The sequence below is a fragment of the Temnothorax longispinosus genome, chromosome 10, assembly GCF_030848805.1.
Source record: "Temnothorax longispinosus isolate EJ_2023e chromosome 10, Tlon_JGU_v1, whole genome shotgun sequence".
NCBI lineage: Eukaryota > Metazoa > Arthropoda > Insecta > Hymenoptera > Formicidae > Temnothorax > Temnothorax longispinosus.
The window spans coordinates 14,628,487-14,642,628 of NC_092367.1; positions in this window are offsets into that span (position 1 = coordinate 14,628,487).

Sequence of the window (14,142 nt, forward strand, 5' to 3'; positions counted from 1 at the left end):
GATAAGAACTCAAGATAGTTGATATGGCATTCCGATATCCATGAATCCGCTGAGCTTGGTAAGGAACACCTCAACCGGAGGGTAACGCATCCAAATGTATTTCTAAGGCAAATTTGAAAAGAAAAAACTTTTAATGAAACACCAGTCAAAAAAACCTCTTTTAATTCGTGTTTCTTTGCAACACAACAATTATTCTTGTTCAGAATACTTCATGTGTATCGAACCAAATTTTAAGGCTACACAACATAAACCTAAGGTTCCTATGAACCTGACAAAATTCTCGAATGGAATATCGTGTAATTGCCTCGGATTTATAAGCTGTTCACTAATTTTAGGTACTCGTATCCTAATCAAACCAAGAATCATATCTCTGGTCGCCAGCTTCATTTTTCTCCTTTTCTCACTCATTATGAATCATAGTGATTCCAGAAAACTGCATGTTTCTTGTATGTTTCTCAAACATACCGTATATGTCTCATCTAGAAGAAGAAGCCATCCAATTAATTAATTAACGGATAAGTAGCCCAATTCTCTTAGGTAAGAGATTGGCTTCATAGTTTTTATGAAAGTGTACGAAGCCGTGTTTTGCACAAAAACGGGTACTTTAGCTCATAAAGAGCACCTTCAACAAAATTCTCAAGTACTTATATTGTCTGAATCAGCAATGTGAATTAATTAATATGCGTCCTTCAAATCAATCGACGCCAAGAATTATCCTTTAGCCAGAATTTGTTTGACCTTTTTTCTGTCTTTTATTTAAGATGCTCAACATATTGGTAACTTATTTATTAAGCTATAACTTATAAAGCTTTTTCAGATTAAGGATTAACCTGTAAAAAATTTATTAGGTTTGGGAACAAGATAATTCTCGAAATAATTAATTTGAAACTGGCTGATACTTCGGAATGGCCTGCTTTCTCGATAGCTGTACTATTTGTTACGAATCTGTATCTTTACCTGCTCAGCTATTGCGGTTCTTTCGTATATATGAGTTGTCTCATTGACATTTAGGCTGTGCCAGTCTATTGGCAACCTTACTTACAACTAATTTCTTTTCGTAGGCGCTTGTTCCGGCTTCCAACCGGTAACGTACCGGTAATGTAATTTTGAGAGGACAAGTTCTGTTATTGACTGTACATCTGCCTCTGCTCGCTCGCCTTCGATTGACCGTATGGCCTCTGTCGATTTCGGCGAGACGGCCTCACGAGTTTCTAGAACTCGAGGCCCTTGCAATTTCAGCAATGGCAGCAGTCGTTCTGTGCTTCATTGATTGCCGCACAATTTTGGTTTTTCAACCATAGCCCAGTAAAATGACTCGAAATTTGTCGATTTGGAGGAAATAATACTGACTGGGCTGAAACTTTGTAAACAGGCTTGTTTTAGGATACTATTCAACATATTAAAAGTCCCCACGTGTAGACGCTACGTTGCGGGCAGGGGAGGGTCCAAAAGGTCCAAAAAATTAGTTTTTCGCAAATAACTCGGAAAATATCAACTTTACGGATATTTATGTAGATATCAAAATTGTAGCTTACAAAATTCCGCACAATTCCGTTTTTTATTCAAGTCTGTACGACCAAATAAAGCAGAGATAGAATTTTTTTAAACACCAGTAGTTTTGCGGCGCAACGAAAACGCGTACGTGCTTCGCGAATTTTTTGCTAATATCTCGAAAACGGACTTTCGAATCGAAAAATGTTTTAAATAAAAGTTGTAGAGAATCTAATTACGAACAATTTCGTGTTTTATTCATTTCTGTACAGTGAAAAATCGTGGAAATATGAATATTTAAATAATTTATAACCGCCATAGAAGAGATACGATGGAAATTAGTTGTTAGTCTTCTTCTTCTTCTTCTTTATTTGCACTATTTGAATAGTCTTCATCCGATTCGGAATCGCTCATTTTGTCAGATACGAACATATTTAGGCAGCCGTTCTGTTTGCAATTAGCACAGAGGTCAGAACATCTTAACCCTGCCTTTTTGCAGCTACATGACCCGGTGCAATTTGATTTGCATTTACATGCTATTAATTTAAGAAAAAAAATAAAAAAAAATTTAAAAATTAATAAATTAATAAAAAAATTAAAAATAAATAATAAATAATAAATAAATAATAATAATAATAATAAATAATAAATAATAATAATAATATTAATAATAATAATAATAATATATAATAAATTAATTTTTTTACATAAAAAATATCTGTCACACTTCAAATTCGCTTTTTCTTATTCAGAAATTCTTTTTCTAGCATTCTTTAAGTCCTTAAAGTTCTTCTGTACCATTTAAAAATTACTAAATTTGCGGCGACAAAATTAAGTATTCTTATTTAATTAATAATTATCTCATATTTTTTTCTCATTCGCACTACTTTTAGCTTTAATTTGCGTGTTTGATCATTAAGCTTCGTCAATTTGTTCGTGAGTTATGATTTTTTAAATAAAACGAGTGGTAACGTGTTTGCCACGCCGCGCGTTGCATACCGACTTCGGACTCTTCTCAATCTTTAATACCTATGTATCCTAAAAATATCGGCCTAGTACCAAACGATTCAGAAAGACCCCAAGAATAACTTCTGACATTTCAATAGGTACAGAAAAATGTTAAGGACACGTTTTTTCATCATTTTAGGCGACTCATAGTGATGATCTGCTACATACGTAAACTTACCTGTCTTTTAAAACGCTAGTTTCCCATCACAATGCATTCAAAATTACATGTCATAAACTCTATTTTATAGTAAATTTTGTCAGCTTTAATTTCGGTCTCTTGAAGTTTTTTCGTAAAGTTAATAGAAACGGAGATATTTACAAAAAAAGGAATAATAATGCAATTTTTCCACAATTTATCAAAAATACAGCAATATTCATGAACTTTTTTTTTAAATAAAACATACTTTGCGAAGGACTTATACTACTCCAGCACGTTCATATATATATGAAGTAATGAAAATAAGGTAAAATAAATTTTTGAAAAATTATTATCCATATATTTTTGGACTAAAATGTTAATTTAACAAAAATTGATTTTTTTTTCAATATTTAAACGCCTGTAATTCATCAACGTTTTAATGAAAAAAGGTCTACGACGTCTCATTTTAAAGATAATTAAAATATCTTCAAGAAAAATACATAACATTACTGCCTCCAACCAATTAGAAAAAGTTATTTTCTAAAATGCACTAAAAAATGACATTTTTTCATGTTTTTTGCTCTTAACTTCAAGCTATCTTTACCAAAATGGATTCATGCATACATCAACATGTTCAAAATTTTATTCTCTTTAACTTTCATTATACATACTATATGTGTACGACCTATACTTTCAGAGTTAATACTGATTTTTACATGCAAAACATCCACTATCAACATAAAATAAAATTGTCTTTTAATTAATAACTCGGCGAATTTGGACCGTACAGAAATGAATAAAAAACGAAATTGTTCGTAATTAAATTCTCTACAACTTTTATTTAAAACATTTTTTGATTCAAAAGTCCATTTTCGAGATATTAGCAAAAAATGCGCGAAGCACGTACGCGTTTTCGTTGCGTCACAAAACTACTGGTGTTTAAAAAAATTCTATTTCTGCTTTATTTGGTCGTACAAACTTGAATAAAAAACGAAATTGTGCGGAATTTTGTAAGCTACAATTTTGATATCTACATAAATATCCGTAAAGTTGATATTTTCCGAGTTATTTGCGAAAAACTAATTTTTTGGACCTTTTGGACTCTCCTCTGCCCGCAACGTAGCGTCTACACGTGGGGACTTTTAATATGTTAAATAGTACCCTAAAACAAGCTTGTTTACAAAGTTTCAGCCCAGTCAGTATTATTTCCTCCAAATTTTGTTATTTTACTGGGCTACATACGCTCGTCGTCTTACAATAGTGCTGTCTAAAACAGATTTAACCTCCAAATTCATATTTAGTGGATTTATTATTACCGTATAAGTTTTCCGGAGGAATTTTTTAATTTGCATTTTCAAGGCGAATTAGTTGGACCAAGACACCTGAATAACTTTTTCAGCAGGACCTTTCGCTCCTCCAAGGGAAGATCTTTTACAAAGACGTCTTCCCGCCTGACTACAAGATCTTTGTAACCCGCTGGTTTTAGGATTCTATCAGGCAAAATGCAATCTCTGAACATATCTACAATCAAACAGGAGAGCGACTCTTTGTATCACGACTCTTACCGTCTCGACGCTAAGCAGATTTACAAGCGTCTTTTTAAACCTCATCTTAAGGATCGCTGCTAAACGTACTAAGGCATAGACTAAGGAACAGATACGCACTAGTTCTTAAGAAATCCTTGTCGTAAGAACGACCTTCCAAATAATAACGACTACAGCTTTTCCTATTGGCATCATAATATCGCCTGTAAGGATATTCGTATTCGAGGAAAAATAGTCTTTCTAATAGTTTCAAGGCGAGTTATACTCGGATTGTTTTTTAATATATTGGTTGAACCAATATATTTACGGATAATATTTTCCGCAATAATTTCTAAAAAATTTTAGATACCATCCTCAGTCAGAGTTGTCGATTGGCAGTCTGGTCGAAATTATTTACCTTTCTGATGATATTCTGAAACAAGATGGGGGGTTTTTTCCAATTTGTCCTCGGGAGAGGACGGTTAGGCGCCTTCAGCGTTAGGCTATTTGGCGCAATTGATCTAAAACTAATAATGACCATATACTATAGTCTCGTGTCTCTATCACCATCAAAACACAGTCAATTCAAATCACTCTACGCGTAGCTTTATTGCATCTCAAAATAACGTGGTGTGTATCCTCGTAATCACATCCGCATTCGCATCTCACACTTGCGAAACCACGGCAGTCTCGCCTCTCGATCATAGAATGTATCAAAACAGAAAGTGCCCTTGTATTGAGCATCGCGTTCGATCGATAATTGCATTGCCTTCCACGACTCCTCTCTCACTCGCACCAACAAGTCCCCCACCGGGATCAGATGGTGGGGTCGGGCTCCTCCTCCGTTGTCTCCTCAGCAACATCAATGTGATCTGGACGTGTTTGTGGTATTTAGGCACACATCTACGGAGGAAGCGGGAGAGCACACCCTGGAGGATCCTCAAAAAAGCGTTCTTCGCCGCAAAAGGCGAATAAGGCCCTCCATCGCGTACCGTTCCGCCCCTTTTCTTATGCGGCGTACATCAAATTTATAATTTCATGTACCAAGTCACCATTGTCGTTAGTAGTTGGACAGTTCCATAGGGTGTTATGGGCATTATTGTATCCAGGCCATTTCCCCTAATAGCATTAAAAGTCGGTCTGAAATCATGTCTGTTCGTCGGCTATCCGGGGTGCATCCTGTTTCTGTTAAAATCACAATGTCATGCTCCGAAGCGTGTCGGGCTAGTTCCTCCTTACAACTGCGGTATCCTCTGCAATTCCACAGAAGGAGCCTAAATTATGTTCTCTCGTGGGAGGGAGTCCTTCCCTCGCTATTATAGCTCTGCGATCCATACCTACGCTTATCCTCCATATTCACATCCTTCTTGGCACCATTACCAGCAACGCCACTTGTAGGGAGAGATGCCTCGTGCTCCTCCCTCGTTAATGCCTCAATCAGGCCTTTCCTAGCCAATGGGGCTTTCTTTATGATAGACATTATGCCCGCGATGAACTCACCCGCCGCAGCAGCATCCTGCTGCACCGCATCTCCAGCCTCACGACGCACCACCTGAGACCAAGAAGCTCCTCGGTTACCAGATAAGGCCAATCCTCTTCTGTCCGCGGAAATATCTTCTTCATGGCTATTGAATTGGGCAAAATAGTTGCCAATTCCACTTGATTTAGGCCTCGTTTCGCTTCTAACTTTCGGGGGGCCACTATTAGAATAAGAAAATTTACGCGGCGTTGGTTCGCGTGCCTCCGGTTTCACAGGCCTCGTCCTCCGCGACGGTAACGCCGGCCAACTAGTAGGATCTATCCTGCTGTCCATAGGCCTATCTGTAGGCGGGGATTTTCTCTCCACCAGCCTTCTCGCACTGTAGAAAGAAATATTGTTAAACGCCATAACCTTATTTATATTCTTGTTTTTCTCGTACACCGGGCAACCACGGAAAGTTGATTTATGCGGACCATGACAATTGAAACATCTCATAGTTTTTTCACATTGGGCACCACCGTGTGATTTATCTCCACACACGATGCAGCGAGTGTCGCTTTTACATGCCAACTTAGTATGACCGAACTTAAAACAATTAAAACATTGTTTAGTTTGCGGAATAAACGGCCTTACTCTGAGGTTAACACCATGTTGAAAAATTTTCAGATTTCTAATACTTTTCGACTTAAATGTTATCATAATATTATCCGTGGCCATGAGAGATGATGTTCTAGTAGCCACGTCCCACTTTCTCCGATACATTCTTTCCAGACTCAATATATCAGCCCTATCCTGCAGCACCTCCCAAAGCTCCGGGATGCCGGCCGGCCAGTCTGCAACAACGCCCTTGCTAATAATACTGCGTTGCTCAATATATGCTTTTATTTTTGAAACCCTTAATTTTTCAATAATCTTAAGCGCGCGGTTGGCCTCCGTAGCATTTGCGAATTCCACTTCAGCCGAGAAGTGATTTAGCATTTCCACGGCTGTGGGGCAAATATTCGACTCAGAAAGGAGCATCCAGATTTTTATTTCATTCATGCCCTTTCTGGTAGCGGCGTATTGTGGCTCAAGCCTAACGGTAATCTTAGCTTTACCTTCATAGTGTTCGTCAAACTTAATATACCGCTGGAATTCCGGCTTGTTTACACACTTCTTCAATCCTTGTTCGCTAACTGTATATATCTCCTTTTCAATCCTCGACATGAGATTCACGTCCGTATCATGCCGCTCGTCGCTGTTGTTCACGTGATCGCCCAAGGTTACAGGCGCACGCTCGTACTGGCTATTATTGTTAATATCTTCGTCTACCGGAGACGTCGTCACACTCGTTTTATTGTTAATATCACAGTTCATAGAGTCACCCCTATCATAGTTCGTATTGTCCACCTCCATCTCGTTCCCCGGGGGCGAGAGCACTTGTAAATCCGTCGAGCTTTCTTCGTCATTAATCTGATCCACAGACGTGGCGCGTTTTTTAGTAATCCCGGCACACATCATCTCGAGCCGGTCGTTCAACGTTAAACAGGCTTTAGCAAACTCGTCAAAGTTTTCTTCCGAAATACTCGACCTCGGCCTCTTATTGCACTGTGAAGTGTCCATCGGCACGTGCTTATCATCGTTAATATCACTCGGGTCCACGGGAGAATTCATCCCTGGAATATCGCTCCCCCTCCGAGAGGGGAGCCACCAAAAATATATAACACCCGCCCAAATAAGAGGTTCACCCCAGGCCGATACGGAAAGGCAACACGACACCAACTATAACCTAGCAACTATCGATAGCGGTAGAGAGCGACTCGCATACACGTCCGACTCGTGCGACGGTCCGAGCCGGAATCCCCCTGAAACAAGATGTTATGAGTAAAGGTTATGTATGCAATTGAAATTTATCAATCACACATTTCCAAGGTGAACTGGTTGGACCAAAACACCTGGCTTTGCATATGCGTATTATATGTGCACAATTGAAGTTCCTCAATTTGCCTTCTCAAGTCTAATTGGTTAGACCAAGACTAAATCTTTTTTTTTTTTTTTTTTTTTTTTTGTCGCTACAGTCAGTACAGTCCCGAACAGGCTTGATAGCTGGGAGGACGTTACGCGGTGAGGTTTTGTGCACAATTGAAATTCAATTTGCATTCTCAAGTCGAATTGGTTGGACCAAGACGCCTGAATCTCGCCTATGCATCTTACCCCATTTTTAAAGTCGCTCCGAACGGGCTTGATGGTTGAAAGGACGTTACGTGGCGAGATTATGTGCACAATTAAAATTTTTAATTTGCATTCTCAAGGCGAATTGGTTGGACCAAAACACCTGAATCTCGCCTATGCATCTTACCATTTTAAGATCACTACCGCCCCGACCCAACTTGCTAGTTGGGAGGACGTTACGCGGCGAGATTATGTGCACAATTGAAATTTTTCAATTTGCATTCTCAAGGCGAATTGGTTGGACCAAGACACCTGAATCTCGCCTATGCGTCTTACCTTTTTGAAGTCACTACCGCCCGATGGTTAGGCTATCGTAGGACATTCCGCAATGAGGTTATGCACAATTGAAGTTTCTCAATTTGCATTCTCAAGGTGAATTGGTTGGACCAAAACACCTGAAACCTTCCTTTACGCATTACTGCGTTGACATATAGTCGATATAGACGACACCTTTATATCTTGCTGCTGCGTCTCGCTCGGTTACTTTCGTCTAACCGTCAGGTGCCTCCTTGGCAAGGAGGATGACGACGGTGAGCCACGATCACGACCGTAACGTAATGGTCGTGATGATCACGACACAGCGGCGACGGCGACGACGAGAGGATGTCTCGCGCGCGGTGCTCGCGATTACTCGCAACAACGACGCGCTTCCCTTCACTTCACCTGTTTCCCACGAACGTGCGGGAACGCCGTGGAAGTGCAGCGTCAAACATTGTCACGACGACGACGGTCTCCGGCTTCGTGTAGCCGTCGTTCGTCGTCACTCGGCACATAACCTCGCACCGTACACATATGTGACATATGTAAGTGACACCGTACACATATGAGAACGACGAACGCTACCTAACCGTCGCTATCGTTTCCTTTCTGTACCTCCTCGCCGTCTTCCGAACTCGAGGAACCGTCTCTAACTTTCCTTACTTCTATTTTCTTCGGAATCTCGTAAACACGCGTGTGTCTTAATCGGCACAAAGTAAAAGAATGACCAACGGAACGGGAAGCTAACCCTAGCGGAAAGTTTTAGAACTTTAAAACTGTGGTACATCGGTACATAGTAGGGGCTACTACCATATGATCTCGAGGAAGAGGCGCGCAATACAATCACGTATTATTCATAGATTTGATACAAGTTGGATCCATGTATGTAATATTTTCGGGAAAATGGTCCATTATAATAAACTTTTTCTCAGTCGATCTGTTCAAGCAGTCAAGAAATCCGAACCAATAAATAACTAGTCCAGACCCGAATCTGTTCCAGTAGTTTCCAGTTTCGCATTGTTTTATATTCTTCATGTGTTTTTAATACATGAATTATTACTTATTTGAAAATTATTAATTAGTGGATAAGGAATAATCACATTGTCAGGTAAATTTTTTATTTTAAAAATAATAATTAATTTAATATAAATAATTAAATTATTGCAGATAAACATGATTTAAAAAATATGTTAATATTATATATATGTATATATACGATATATATGTGTATTTATATCTACCTAACATAGAGAATTCACAAGAATAACATTAAATATAATAAATACGTATTTAATACATATTTAAGAAATTTCAAAAATAGAAGACAATAGTTCTATATTATAACTATTATTACATTTAATGTTATAGCGATTCTCTATATAATATAAATACACATATATGTATATTTGTAAAAAATAAGAGGTTTTATATATATATATATATATATATATATATATATATAAATTTAATAAAAATTTAATTCGTTGTTATTATCAATTTGTGAATAATTAAAAAATAAAAAATGGAAATTTTTTGCTGATACTTGCTTATCACTACAAAATGCATGATATCAATACAAAATTACCTTTTTCAAAGAAAGGTAAAAAAAGGCGCTAAGTACACGCGCAATGTATGTTGTAAATCTAAAAATCTTAAATGGTAGTAGCTTTATTTTTTTCTAACAAAATAATTCACAAAATTGCGTTACCTAACTCAACCCAAATGATATGTATAGTAGCTTTATATTTTTCTCCCTAACAAAATAATTCACAAAATTGCGTTACCTAATTCAACCTAAGTGATACGTATTTCAAAAAAAGATGTGAAATCTTTAAATTGCGCCAATTGCAAAGAGAATATATATACTTTGAAAAATAATTGTTGTGCAACTACTTTTAAAAAATAAAACAAAATTGTGTTACCTAACTCAGCCCAAGTGGTATGTATCTTTGTATTCCTGAGAGTCTTTCTATCAACCCAAGTGGTAGTAGTTTTAATTCTCCTTGATAAAATTATAATATTACAAAGAATTATTTTAATCACAAAAAATTAAAGAGGTAACATTATAAAATAAAAATATTTAATTAAAATAAAATAAATAAATTTTTCTTGTAAAAAACTTGGCGCTGCTTTTTTAAGGTTTAGAACCTTTGCACAAGACTTTCGTATGGCAACGTAGTGTAACGAAACGTAGTGGGTCAACGCACAAGAAACGTATCAGTTACGGCGTTAAGCGTCGTCTACAATGGCAGCAGGACTATGCAATAAGACGTAAGCAGTAAGCTATTCTATTGACCAATCACAGTCGATTATTCTTGAATTGTAAAAATCCCATTAGTCAATAACTTACTGCTTACCCCTGGTAACCATCTCCGATAGAAAACGATAAAAAAATTTCTTATCGTTTTTAATACGGTTAGTGAATCGTTTATTTACGGTACTCTATCAGAAACTCACGTTACAAAATACTTGGAATCTTATCGTAAATGTCTTCTCAGCTGCACATCAGTTTCTATCGTTTTTAATATGGTTAGTGAATCGTTTATTTACGGTACTCTATCAGAAACTCACGTTACAAAATACTTGGAATCCTATCGTAAATATCTTATCAGCTATATATCAGTTTCTATCGTTTTTAATATAATTAGTGAATCGTTTATTTACGGTATTCTATCAGAAACTCACGTTGCAAAATACTTGGGAGGTGCTTTTCAGGTGCTCCAAAATTAGTACAAAATGCGGATAAATATTATAGCTTGTTAAAGTGTCATAGTAACTATTATAAGAATTTCATGAATAATAAAGAGGTACATGTATATGAAAGGTGCATATTTAGCGGAATTGTGCTCTACACTGCAGCGTACAGTAAAACTATTAAAACCAACGATTCTGTAGTACAATTAGACGATGATACAATTATCGAAATATTAAGTTTTATTATTGTAAATAAATGTTGCTTTGTCGTTTGTAAAGTTCTGACAACCATGCCTGCGGTCAATCAATTAAGAATAAATTATATGTTACATAAGTTACTAACGAAGCACAAGATGAAAAAATAATTCCGATTCAGCTGATAAAACGTAAACTTGTGGTCGTCGAAATAAAATGTGACAAATTTCTTTGTACAATGCCGAACCAATTTGAAACATTATAACTATATATTAATATATCACTTTAATTATCAGTTAAAAAAACAAAATGTATCTGTTCATAATTCTTCATATTTGTACACTTATATAAAATATATTTCTAATAAATTAAGATTAATTACAGACTGGCGTTTAATTTATTATTAAAAATTCCGTGAAAGTTTATCTAACATATAGTTAAAATTATTTTTCATAATTTTCTATAAAAAAGTATCAAAATTGATTCAGCTCTTCTGGCGTAAAAACAGCACGCGTAGAAATTAGTATATTCAACTTAATTTTTCATAAAAATCTATAGCTTTCTGTGAAAAAGTATAAAAAATTGTAGTTATTCATAGTTTTTCATATATCTGAATTATTAGATGCATGAAAATCGAAAAATTTCTATGAATACCCAGACAGCACGCATGTCCAAAAGCGGGACATAAGACGTCTAAAACGCATCTAAAAGACGTGTTATGTCCCGATTTTGGACTTGGTGCTGTCTGGGTATTCACAAAATATGATTTTCATAGAAATTTTTTCCGTCTGCTGCTTCTAAACAATTCGGTTAATATCGTTGATATACGATAGATAACGATTAGCTGCCGTACAGAAGATGATTGTCAGTCGGAAAATCCTGATAAGAAACGATAGATGTGTCGGTTTGGTTAAGTCGTATAAATATCGACGAGATGTCTATCGTATTAACCTTATAAAAACATATGCAAAGTAGAAGGTTTTCAAACGATTCAATTTATATCATTAATATACGATAGAAAACGAACCGATTTGCTGCCGTACAGAAGATGATAAGTTGTATGTCGGAAAATCCTGATAAGAAACGATAGATGTGTCGGTTCGGTTAAGTCGTATAAATATCGACGAGATGTCTATCGTTTTAACCTTATAAAAACATATGCAAAGTAGAAGGTTTTCAAACGATTCAATTTATATCATTAATATACGATAGAAAACGAACTGATTTGCTGCCGTACAGAAGATAATAAGTTGTATGTCGGAAAATCCTGATAAGAAACGATAGATGTATCGGTTCGGTTAAATCGTATAAATATCGACGAGATGTCTATCGTTTTAACTTTATACAAACATATACAAAGTAGAAGGTTTTCAAACGATTCAATTTATATCATTAAATATACGATAGAAAACGAACCGATTTGCTGCCATAAAGAAGATGATAAGTTGTATGTCAGAAAATCCTGATAAGAAACGATAGATGTATCGGTTCGGTTAAGTCATATAAATATCGATAAGATGTCTATCATTTTATTCTTATATATCCGTATTAATGCATACGGTAAAATTATTACCATAAATAACGATACATATTATATCGTGTATATACGATTGATTCAGACGGGCAATAATTGTACATATAGAAAACGATTCATAACTATAAAATTTGTATAGTTATTTTCTTATTCGGACCTAAAACGATAGAAACCGATTTGATTCGATTAATGTTTTATCTGTCTTCTAAATATGCAACGATAGAACCGATAAGATACGATTAAAAACGATACAGATATAGCCGTTTTTAATCGTTTTCTATCGGATATGGTTACCAGGGACGTCTTACTGTATACTCCTGCTGCCATTGTAGATGACGCTTTATACGTCAATACGTTTCTTGTGCGTTGATCTACGTTACGTTACTATACAAAAATTTTGTGCGGAGGCTCTAACCGATACGTTTCTTGTGCGTTAAAACGTTACGTTACGCTACGCTATCATACGATCGAGAGTCTTGTGCGGAAACTCTTATCCAGACAAATTTGCATAGCGCATAAACATAAGCGTAAGAAATTGATTGGTTTATATGTATATGTGCAAAAGGAAATAGACCAAAATCCATCTCTTTATGCATATGCTTATGCACCTATGCAAGTTTGTCTGGGTTGACCTTAAAAAAGCAGCGCCAAGTTTTTTACAAGAAAAATTTATTTATTTTATTTTAATTAAATATTTTTATTTTATAATGTTACCTCTTTAATTTTTTGTGATTAAAATAATTCTTTGTAATATTATAATTTTATCAAGGAGAATTAAAACTACTACCACTTGGGTTGATAGAAAGACTCTCAGGAATACAAAGATACATACCACTTGGGCTGAGTTAGGTAACACAATTTTGTTTTATTTTTTAAAAGTAGTTGCACAACAATTATTTTTCAAAGTATATATATTCTCTTTGCAATTGGCGCAATTTAAAGATTTCACATCTTTTTTTGAAATACGTATCACTTAGGTTGAATTAGGTAACGCAATTTTGTGAATTATTTTGTTAGGGAGAAAAATATAAAGCTACTATACATATCATTTGGGTTGAGTTAGGTAACGCAATTTTGTGAATTATTTTGTTAGAAAAAAATAAAGCTACTACCAATTAAGATTTTTAGATTTACAACATACATTGCGCGTGTACTTGGCGCCTTTTTTTACCTTTCTTTGAAAAAGGTAATTTTGTACTGTCACATTGACATCAATCAATGTAAAGAATAAAGTAGCAGTATTTTTCTAAATAAAAAGAAATTATTTTAAATTTTCAGGTTTTTATTTCGCTTTACAGAGTTATAAATATTATTCTTAGAATCTATTAATGCAACACCATAACATCTTATTATATTCTTCTATTAATTAAATGGTCTCTGAGAGTTCGAGCTTGCTTAGTTTGAATATGCGTTTTTTTCGATTGTTAGTTTTATAATTTACATGATTTGTATTACAACCTGTAAGAGTGAATTGCGAGTCCCTGATTGAAAAACATATTTGTTCTTTATAAATGAATCTTTATTATTTGGTTATATACATATATGTATAACTATGTATCATACAAATATACAAAATAAATGAAATGGACTATACGACTGTTGCGAAAAT